Source organism: Durio zibethinus, chromosome 15 (assembly GCF_047325235.1).
Source record: "Durio zibethinus cultivar Kanyao isolate XHJ-2024 chromosome 15, ASM4732523v1, whole genome shotgun sequence".
Classification (NCBI taxonomy): Eukaryota; Viridiplantae; Streptophyta; class Magnoliopsida; order Malvales; family Malvaceae; genus Durio; species Durio zibethinus.
In genome coordinates this window covers 6,290,592-6,303,008 of record NC_143176.1, presented here as the reverse complement: position 1 = coordinate 6,303,008, position 12,417 = coordinate 6,290,592, and the positions used below count along the sequence as shown (strand labels likewise).

The window sequence follows — 12,417 nt, the reverse complement described above, 5'->3', positions numbered from 1 at the left end:
AATTACATTATATGATCAAATTTTCTAGTATTTGATTAATGTTTTTTATGCAAAAAAAGATACTTCATCTATTATGCTCATCTCGATTAATTTTAATAATAAAGTATAAAAAATAAAATAAAATATGATATTCAACAAACGGTCAAAACAAGCAATAAAAGATGGTGCTCTCGCACCTACTAGTCAACAAATTAATTGAAATAATACTAAAATAAAGATATTGATGACAAATTTTTAATTTGTTGATTATTTCCTACATTAATTACAGGCTTGCTTGTAGCATATGAGTCATGGATATCAAAATTTTTAATTAATTATAATATTTTAAATAAAATTTCATTATAAACATTTATTTGTTATTAATCTTATATACTATTTTTCTTTTTAACAAACTATATTTTTTTTATCTGTATCTATCCAAAAGAAAAAATAAATAAATAATAAAAAATAAGTAATGAACTTAATAAGTATTCAATTCTTACAATGAGCTATAAAGATAAAATGCTTTGCTTAATTACTTGCAGAATTAAGCATTGACAACTTGTACACTTACTAAATCATTTACACTAAGGTGATAATTGTTGGATTAAAAGTAATCAAAAAGCCATAGAATAATCCGATTCTAACAATAAGCTTTAAAATTTATTACTTCATTTTCATGTCTCTTTCATTACAAATACATGTCAAATCTAATGATATAAATGATAAATTAATTTTTACAATATTTTTTAATTTAATTTGGATAAAATTTAAATTCAATTCGATTATTATCGATTCAAATTTGAGTAATTTAACGAGTTTAAATATTTTAATACTTGACTCAAATAATTTATAAATCTAATTTAGTTTTTATATTTTAATATTTTAATATTTTAATTAAAAATTATTATTTTATTTTATATATATATATATCAATTCGAGTTTAAATTTAAACATATAAACAAATTTAAAATTAAATATAAAAATTAAATTTATTTTTTATTAAATAATTTTAATCGAAAAAATTTAAATATTTTAATTTTTATTTTAAGTTAAATTTAAGCTTAAAAATTAAATTTTGATCAAACTTGAATTGAATGCAAGAATACACTTCTCTTTTTGAATTGAAAGAAAAAAAAAAAAAAAAAACAGAAATCAACCTTAAAACTCATTGAAAAAAAAAAAATCAAGCTAGCACTGAAATGATCAAAAGACTTGAAAATTGAAAAGACTGCCTGGAAAATTCAAGCAAAAGAGATTTATAGAACACTCTGCTTCTGATAGCAAAAAGGGGTTTTTGCCTTTTTTTTTTTTTTTAGGTTTTATGGCCAAAAGATTTAAGACCAAAAAAGAAAATTAAACTAATGTATTTCAGTTGAAAAATTTAGACATTTTAAAAAGACATGAGATACAAACAGCTTAAAAATACAATGAAAATATAATTAGGCTTGAAAGTTATATAATTAAGTTATTATGAAACAAACACACAATAATAAAACCATTAAAATTGAGAAGCTTTTATCTAAGGCAAGTTTGGCTATTCATTAAACCTTTTATGATGGCTACATTGGCAAATTTCATTATTTGTCCACATTATATGATTAAATTTCTTGATACTTGATTAATGTTTTTTATGTAAAAAAAAAAAAAATTTACCCACCATCTTTACCTTAATTAACTTTAGTAATAAATTGTAAAAGAAGAAAATAAAGTATGATATCCAATCATGGTCAAGACAAACAATAATAAAAAAATGGAGATTTTATATCTACGGTCTACAAATTAATGGAAACAATACTAATCTAAAGATATTCATGATAGACTTTTAATTTGTTGATTTTTTTTACATTAATTATAGGCCTATTTGTTGCTGATGATTATAGCATCGCTATGTAGTTACTCATGAATATTAAATTTTTATAATTAATTATAGTATTTGAATTAAAATTTCATTGTAAACATTTTTTTATTATTAATCTTGTATATTATTTTTTTCTTTAATATACTATGTGTTTTTTTTTTATCTATATGCATCATTGCAAAAGAAAAAAAAAACAAATAATAAAAGGAAAACAGCATATAATAAAAGGTAAGTAATGCACTTAACACATATTAAATTACTACAAGGTGCTACAAGGGTAAATCACTTTACTTAATTACTTGAGAATAAAGTATTGACAAGTTATAAATTTGTTAAACCTAATAGTTTTATAGCGAGACGATGATTGTTGGATTATAAGTATACAAAAATTATAGAATAATTTGATTCTAACGATCAACTTTAAAATTAATTATTCCTTTATCATATGTTTTTCATTATACATATCAATCAAATCTAAATGTAAATGATAGATAGTGTTTTTGAGATTTTTTAATTTGATTCGAATAAATTTTATAATCCGATGATCATTTATTTGAGTTTGAGTAGTTTAATGAGTTTAAATATTTTAATATTTGATTTAAATAATTAATTAATTTAATCATATTTTTATATTTTTAATATTTTTAATTAAAAATTATTATTTTATTTTTATATTTATATCAAATTAAGTGAAAATAAATACATAATCCAGTTTAACATTAAATATAAAGATTAAACTTATTTTTTTTATTATATAAGATTAATTTAAAGAGTTTGAGTATTTTAATTTTTATTTTGAGTCAAACTCAAATTTAAAAATTAAAATTTAATTAAACTCGAATTAAATTTAAAATCAAATTTCTCTTTTTGAGTTAAAAGAAAAGCAGAATAGAAATCAATCTTAAAACTCTTAGAAAAAAAAAATCAAGCTTGCGATGAAATGATCCAAAAAGCTTAAAATTTGAGAAAAGAACATTTGCTTATCTGATTGAAAATTTCAAATAAAAGAGATTAATAGAACACTCAGCTTCTAATAACAGAAATGAGTTTTTTTTATGAATTTCAACACTGGCCAGCCACCATTCAAAGCTCAAATTTTTACGCTGTATGGTTGCTCTCTCTGCCATCAATCGTCGCTTGTCGGCATTTGATCTTCATCAGAATTTAATTATTTGCTAATTTCAGCCTCCTCATTCTTTTTCTTGGCTCATTTCCTCCTAAAACTTTCTAAATTATCCTATATCTAACCTGAAAATAAGATCTACTACCATCTGTTCAGCCTTCTACCACCATTTAGACAACTATAATTCCATTTTCCCATTTCCAAATCACCCGCATTCAATAAACAAATGTATACAATTAGACATTAGTCTTGAAATAAAATCTAGCAGAATTAGTGTTGTAATATTTTATGAGTAGCTAAAACAAGCGGACCTTTCTTTTCTTCTTTTTCATCATTGATAAAGTTAAAACCAAGAAATAAAGCCAGCAAAGACACAATTTAAAACATTCTTTTTTCTATTTAGGGAGAGCAACTGGAGACAAACAAAGGAGGGGATTTTTTTTTTTTTTTGGGCTTTGCTGGGGTGCTTCTGTCTCTAGCCTGGTAGCAATAACTCTGCTGGGCTCAAAAGTCAACTTCAGGCCTATTTACGAGGTGGTGGAACGGTAGTTTTGGGTGGCTGCAGATGGAGGCTGAACAATTAAATGGAGAAAGAGTGACATTTAAGGGAAGGAAAGAAACGAAATGAAAAAAAATAATTTAAACTTATGTGGCATAAAATGTGGAAGTCATATCATTTTTTTTAATTAGTAATTTGGATAAAAATAGTTAAAGTTGCCATATTTGTTACATTTTATAATTTTTAATGATTTTTTTGATACAAATTAAAATTAAGTGATCCAAATAAAAATAAAAGCATAATTCAATAACCAAGGATAAAATTTACTCTTATTTCAATGTCGCGGTATTTAAAATTATCAGAAACACTCCTATATGTCCATGACCGTCACAGTAAGGATGTCGCCCACCAATAAAAAGAATAAAAGTGAGACATAACGACAGAGTGATGCAATGCAACGAATAGAGTAGTGCCACGTAGAACAATAGCCAATTGGAAGGGTGATTAGGTGCGTGAGGGGTGAGAATCAAGAGAAAGAGGAAAACTAGAGAGCCCTCTGGTGCTATTTGAAACATCGTCTTTGGTTGGGCAAGCCCTCTCTTTCTTTTCCCTAAATCCAAAGCTATTTTGTTTGTCTCTATCTGTCTACCGACGGCTGAGACTGAGACTGAGACTGTTCTCTCCCGTCTAAAACCCACAAACTGAGCTTTGGGATTGCTATTTAGGGTTTAGAAATATTGACTATATATTGTTATTTCATCCGAAAATTAATTCCATACATTTAGAGAGAGAGAGAGAGAGAGAGAGAAGAATAAAGAAGCATTTCTCAGTTCTATGGTTTTATTTTACTGATTTTTTCCTAGTATAATATTTAAATTATAAGATTTAATGTATTTGATATATAAGATTATGATATGATAAGATAATATTATAGATAGAATTAGCTAAATAATGTCATTTTATTTTATATTTTATGTGTGTAAGGATTAAAATGAGATAATTTATATATTAGTTAAATAATATTATCTTAGTTTATATTTGTGTGTGTAAAGATTAAAATGAGATAATTTATATATTGGTTAAATAATTTATATATTGATTAAATAATATCATCTTATTTTATATTTGATATGTGTAAACATTAAAATAAGATGATAAATTATTTTATATTGGTCAAAATTACATGTGTTATAACTCAAGATGGAGGAGTTAAAAGTTTGAAAATTAAGGTGGGTTAATACTTAATATTAAGGCAGAAAATTTCATATGGCTTGATTTGATTAGGAGCTTATATATTTGCATTGAGTTAGTTACACAGATGTTACTTAGAACAATAAAAAATTAATATTTAAATAAAATAATATACAATTTACATCTTAAAATTTTAAATTAGATATTGATTTAATCAATCTAATAGTAAACATCATTAACACGGCTTGTCTATCTGGCATCTCATCATTAGAATCAGTCCATTTGTATGCCAAATATTAAATTAAAATCTTGAATAATTTTATTAAAATTTTCATGTGAATGCCCCCATGGCAACACACTATTCATCCACGTAAATAATTTATTTACTTTTTTTTTATTGTGCAATTAAACTAAAAAGAATTTTTAAGTTTATAGAAGTAACTAAAACGAAACATATGAAAATTAAAAAGAATTATTGAAAACTTAAGTTTATTTGTTGTAATTAATTTCTGGTTGATTCTTCCATTTTGCTCCAAATTGAAAAGTAAAAGTAGAAGATTGAAAGTAATTTCAAAAACCTAATAAAAAACAAACCATCATTCAAATTAAGAAAATCTATGCCTAACTTAAGATAAACCAATCAATCAATTGCATCTCCACTTTTAGTAATCCAAATGCCAACAACATCCTTATTAGGAAAAGGAAAATGAAGATGAAAGCAGTCCAACCTCCCTATATATTTATTGTATTCCCAACTTAAACTTAGTACTTTAAAAAAATAACAATTGAGCAGATTGAATTATTTCAAATTAGAAAAAAAATCAGACTAAAATGTTAACAACCAAACTCTCAAAGAAGAAGTAAACCCAATTGGTTAGTGTACAATGATGGATCTTGATATTTAATTTTGAGAGAGTCTATTAATATTGGCTTAAGGGTAAAAAAATCCCTTAAACAAAAAATCATTTATCAATTAAACTTCTCATATTTTATTGCAATTACCCAAGTTTTAAATCTTTTATTTCAAATTAATTGAATTTTTAAACATTTATTGTCATCTAAGTGAATCCTTATACTTATATTTTCACTCAATTAAGCTCTCAATTGCAAATTTAATTGAATTTATTTTTTTCTATATCCTATACACAACAAAGAAAAAGTCATTTTTATTGGCACTTAAAGTGCCAGTAAAAGACTAAGAAAAAATGCTGCTATTAGTATTGCCAGCAGTTTTTTAATCGCTAGTTGACCGCCGATAAAGTGAATGTCAATGAAAACTTTCATGCGGTCAAGTCACTAGCGACAACTATACATGAATTTTACAGCATAGTTTTTTTCAACCGGCGCTTTACACTAAAGTCATAAATATAAAAAGTTTTTAAAAATATTTTAAAATGTAGATAAAAATCACATTTTATTCAAAATTTTTATATTTATTAAATGAATTATATTGACACTTAAAACTGCCATTGAAAATACTACTTTAATTTTTAAAAATAATTTTCACATATATAATTGTTATACCCAACAAAATTAAAAAACAATTCATTCTTGTTTATTTTCAGTGACTCTGAAACTACAACTGTAAATATTCCAGAAAACATTTGATACCATGTTAATTTGATAATTTCATTATAAATGTTGGACTTAAATTATCTTCCTCAAGTTTCTGTTCATCGAGGGATTCATTTTTTCTGTTGGATGAACAGCATCCCAGAATACATATTTTGATGCATCAGCGCATATGCTCATGCCTTTGCATGTATCTCCATACTCTACTGTCCCCGTTCCACAACATCCTTCGGAAGTTTCAGCCAAACCTGCCAATTTTTTTAGGGGTTTAAGAAATATATATATATTTATATATACACACACATATATCATTCTTTTGCATTTTAAAACCAAATAAAGAAGAAGAAATAAGAAGGATTGATCAAAGCCCTTTTACCATATTTTTTGGGGTTGTTCACAGCATCCCAACAACATATTTCCATTAGAGTCTTGACAAGGGGCATGCAGCCCAACGGACGGACCCCAACAACGACTAGTCGTGTAATTCCAAGCCCATGCATCCTCTGCAATAATCAAACAACATGGAAAATTAAACGTAAAACCAACAGAAGGTAACTAGGAAAATAATTATTGAGATTTGTAAAAACTTGTTAATTAATATTTCATTCTCCTGATTTAAAAGAGTAATAAAACTTAGTATTGCACTTTCACTTCTAGTTAAATAGATTTTTTTTTTTTATATAAAAGGGATTGCAACATGAGTAAGAACTAAGGAGGTTATAGACATTGAAATTTGAATCACATATATTAAATGTTATCTTTTAAAGATAATTACACGAATTAACTAAATTAAATTCCGGATTAATAGAATTTTCCTTTTCTAGGCTCATTCCCTGTCTTGGGTCATCAATTACAAAGTCATTAATTATCCTAAAAGCAATAATTTAGGGCAATAAGCGAAAATTTGTTAGAATAGAGGTATGGCTCAAATGTGATTGATCATTTAAACCTATATATGTAGGCTCAAATGTGATTGATCATTTAAACCTATATACGTAAAGAACGTCTATAACTTATAGAAGACTACACTATAAAAGTGAAGCATAACATCAAACTTTAACTTATAGAAGACTATATTATTAAAGTGAAGCATAACATCAAACTTTTAGTCATAATAGACAGCAAATTATGCACTGACCGCTTTTCTTCTTTGCACAAAATTGCATATAACACCAGCCTGGCACTTATACATGTTGCCTCAATCGCTGACATTGAACTTACCACTTCAAATAGAGAAGCCCCCCTCCCTAAGTCCCACTTTCTGTCCTGGATCTTTAGCAAATGGTGCTCCTCCTGGATCAAGATTTTTCCTCTCCTTAGTAACAAGACCCCTAACTAGCAATAAACAATAGAAAATTAAGTATTTATTCACCATGTGGAGGAGGAACTTAAAATTACCAGATGCTTAATTGATATAGAGTTAAAATCAAAGTATTTGGATTCCCAGAGTCAAACCACAATCATTTTCTAATAAGAAATAAGAAATTAAAAAAAAAGAAAAACTTAGATCATTTTTCTAGTAAACCTTTTTTCCACATGTTCTGTTCATTCAAGCCTCATCTTTATTACACAAAAGAATGGGCAGGTTACGTATCTAAAAGAACAGGAAAGGCTTTGCACGAATAGGATGAAGAGTACTGGAGTAATGGAAATATAAAACCATACATATTTATCAAGTAGGAAAAAATTGTGTGCAGCTATTTCGGCTTTTCCTGTCATCCTCGCAACAGCTTGCACAGCCATGCTAAGAACACCAAGCCCTGCACTGGAAGACAGACAGAAGGGTGGACATGAGAAATAAAGCCAAGAGGGAATGGGCATAGAGAAACAGCTGAAAAATTTTGGTGAAAGGCTGAAAGCCAAAGCTTTATCTATAAGTTAGTCAAGTACCTCCCAGCTCCCACCACAACTATCTTTTGGTTTGGAAAGTTAGCCAATGATCAACCTTGTGCTCTTACAGTTCCTAACAATCCAGCAAGTGTAACTCCAGCTGTTCCGTAGGAGACATTAAGCACAACTTTATAATAATGGTGGCATTCATAGTGATTTCAGAGCAATCTGCATTACACTAGACACTAATCTAGTCCATAAATGTAGAAAGTTGTTGCACCAAGAGTTCACCCGCATATCCTCATTAAACATGCAAAACCTTTTCCGATAGTGTTCCAGAGTTTCAAAACCCCATTTAATTTGAAAATCCTCAAACTGAATGGTGTAACCATCAAATAAACAACATGATATAAACCAAGCAGAACAAAAAATTCTCACTTGTGAAAGAAATAAACCTGTACAATAGCCTTAGGCCAACCTGTGAAAACTGCAACGATTGATAGATATTCTTCCCCTTCTAACCTAGGTTGTCTTAATCCTAAATCTGTCAAGCCAAAAGAACATGTCTAAAAAATCCTAACAACCTGTCAGAAAACAAAGTCTCAGCAATCATATCATATGGTCCACTCTGCTATGGTAACAACTTCTTAAGAACAAAGTAATTGAGTACACATTGTACTCACAAAGCCGGTCTTCAAGTAGCCTTTGATTGTTAGTACCAACATCTAGCATAAATGCGAGTATCTGTCAGAGACAGTTATTGATTGAATAATTAAAGTTATAAAACATGACAAGAGTCACCATAGCAATAAAAAATTGAAATGTATGGAAACCAACTTTCAAAGCAAGATATGAATCAACTCGACAGCTCTAAAACAGCAGTGACCAACTTTGCAATTTTTCTTGGAAATTATTTGCTAAAGAGTTTTCAATGACAATAGAATAAGAATTTATATCCTTTCTCTTTGATTCACACAAAGCTCTAAAGGAGGCAGGTTCTGCCAATGAATGGAAGACAACCACATTGCAAAGTTGAACTATAATCAGTGCAACCACATTCCAAAGATTTGTTTGAGGCAAGGTTCATTTTGCTTTCTTTGTGCTTGTGCAAGATAGTAGCATTTACATAGTTTTTCCCTATATTAATTCCCAGACAACAACTTACCCATATGCCCTCACTGAAACTCTATAACAATATGTTATTAAAACTATGCACTCTTTTTCCCATTTGCTGGTTCTGCAAATGAATGGAAGACAACCACATTGCAAAGTTGAACTATAATCAGTGCAACCACATTCCAAAGATTTGTCTGAGGCAAGATTCATTTTGCTTTCTTTGTGCTTGTGCAAGACAGTAGCATTTACTTAGTTTTTCCCTATATTAATTCCCAGACAACAACTTACCCATATGCCCTCACTGAAACTCTATAACAATATGTTATTAAAACTATACACTCTTTTACTTGTTTTACGCAAACACGAAATGAGTACTCAAAAAGCAACTAGCTCATGCTCATGCAAAATAGCCTATTTTGATCACATTCTTTATGAGCAATTCTCAAATTAAATTGATAGTTATAGTAAACACTGCAAACTGCAACTATTTATCAACAATATTCAAGTCAAATTGTTTTGTATGCATTTTCCTATCTGTGCTTAGTATAGTGAGAAGCGACTATGGCTCAGTCTACACAAGGTCTTCAAGAGAGCTTCTATACTAGGCTATCTGATCCCTAAAATTGGAAGAAAAAAAATGCACACATTCATCAAGTAGAAACATTCAATTGCAGAAAACACAAATCAGGACCAACTACTTACCTCCTTTGATTTAGCAATTGGTCACTTTCCTCCAGCTTTCGCTTTTGTCCTTCAACAGTCTACATCCAACATCCACAAATTCTTAAGTTATAGAAAGAAATACTAATACTAACATATTAGCACATTTTAAGAATCTATCATCACAAAATCAAATGTCAACAGAACTGATGAATGAATCATTTGGACCAAGGGAAAATGATCAGCAATGAGAAGCAAAAACAAGTCATAGCAGAACTGCAAACTCTGTCTCATGCAATTACACCTGAGGATAATGTGATCCACCCATTAGCAGACTGGTTCTGCGTTGCATCTGGTTTCAGCTACTGTTTGTAAGAAATTTAGAAGCCATTAGCATCCCTATATGATTGTGGATGGAAATAAACAAGTAAAGAAGAGTAGGACAAAATAACACAAGTTGTGGCTTGTGAATATGCCATGAATTCTTCATATGTAGACAACCTAGCCGCTAGCTACAATCTCATGAATGGAATCACTAACAGCGATCTAACAATAAGTTTCATTGCTACATCCTTTGGACCGTCATTAGTGCCTAATGGTGGTTTCATTTTTGTTAGGAAAATACAGGGTATTAAAGGAAAGCTCCGGCAGTTTCTCAAACCCTCAAAAAATAAATTCCATTAAAATTATATATTTTTGTTGTGATATTGGTATGATATATACTTATAATTTTGAGCTAATTCTTTATAAGAAATCAAGTCGAATTAAAACTCAATCTAAAGTAAAGTATATTTTTTTACTACAAATTAAACTCAAATTTCATATCACAAACTCTTGACTCAATTATATCTCTAGTTGAACTAATAATTAATGTATTTGGTATGTACTCCATAGTGTTCACGCTAATAGAATGTTTGATAAAAATGATATAAGATTAATTTATCAATTATCCATCTGATAATTCTTATATTCATATTGTCTAGTATTGTGTTTTATACAAAAATTGGACATTACATTTCATATCAACATGAAAAATATGAAAAATATTTTTTTAGTTTTTGTTAAATCCATATATGAATTTTATTAAAATTTTAATTCATGTTACTTTCTTTTCTTTTTTTTCATTATTTTTATATCATATTATTATATCGTATTTTAAATTATTAAATATATCCAACACCTTAAAAGATTTGGATTGTAATACCTTCAATTATTATAAGGTATATTCTTCACAATAAATTATCAATAATCACAATTTTATACTAGATTATTTAATTTAATAATAAATATATATAATATTATAGGATAAGTGGGCATAACGTTTGATTAATTGTTCATAAATATATTCAAATTATATTTGTTTATTAATTTTAACAAACAATTATAAATAATATTTTAAGGTTTTTTAATTAAATGAACATATCACAAACATAACAAAATTTGTTCATATTCGATTCGTCTATAAAAATTAGTATAATTCTACGAATAGTTCATGAACATGCTCAATTTTTGTTCATTTATTAAGTTTAACAAATGATTATGAAGAATATTTCATGGTTCATTAATTACACTACCAGAAATATACTTATTACCGATAGAATTTTATTAATAAATTTTTTCATCAATAATTACAAATAAAATATTGACGAATTATCAACGAAGTTGAAAAGTGAAACTATTAATTTATTACTAAAACATCGATGGATTATCGAAAAAAATACAAACAAAATAATTTTCATCGATAAATTTGACGTAGTACTTTTGAATGAAAAATGATGTAAATAATAATGTAGACACATTTTACCAACAGAATTTCAACGAAAAAATTCCATCCATTAATAGTTTAGGTGTAAAAATTTTTTTAGATTAATAAATAAAATCCCTAACTCTTCTCTTAAACATTTATTGCCCCTACTCACAAGTCTCATTTCCCACCCCCTCCACTAGACCGTCATCCTTCTTCTCTATCTTCAATTCCTCCTCTGACGGCCTTTTCTCCTCCACCATTAACCACGACAACATCATTTGTGACTGAGAACATCTCAAAAACTGGTAATCGAGGAAGCTTCATGTGAAACTATATATATTTTTAAACTAATGCTTCTTTTAATCCTTTTTAGAGCCACACAAGCTCTAAAGGAGAAGCAATGAGATGCATAGGTGATCAGAGATGGGCATAATGGGTTGATAGCAACGGCTTACTTGGCACGTGGCGGCCTGTTCGATGCCGTTCTCGAGCAATATCTGTCCATAGAAGCTTCAGGTTAATTTTTTGATTTTTTTTAAAATTTTTGTTAATAATATGAATTTTTGTGTCGCATTTAAATTGAAAAAAGGAAGAATTGGAGAGATATGTTTGAATTTGTCAAAACTAACAATGACAGCGTTCATCGATTAGCTGAACAATTTAAAGAAAAGTAAAATTTCGAGGAAAATGAAATCTCTAATTTCTTTGATACTATGTGTGATGAAACATGCTTTCTTTAGAATGTCCACCATGTCTCAAATTTGTATTTTATTTTTACAGTCTCCTTCCAATTTTCAATAAATCAGACAGAACATTGATGTTTTTTTCTAGATTTTGAT

The 12,417-nt window shown here is 28.0% G+C and overlaps 1 long non-coding RNA gene across 1 annotated transcript in view; it reads right to left on the bottom strand.

Annotated features, from left to right (window-relative positions):
• The window catches only part of LOC111301715 (uncharacterized), a 101,913-nt gene that overhangs the window by 23,381 nt on the left and 66,115 nt on the right, over nt 1-12,417 (bottom strand). The gene's annotated exons all lie outside the window — the stretch shown is intronic.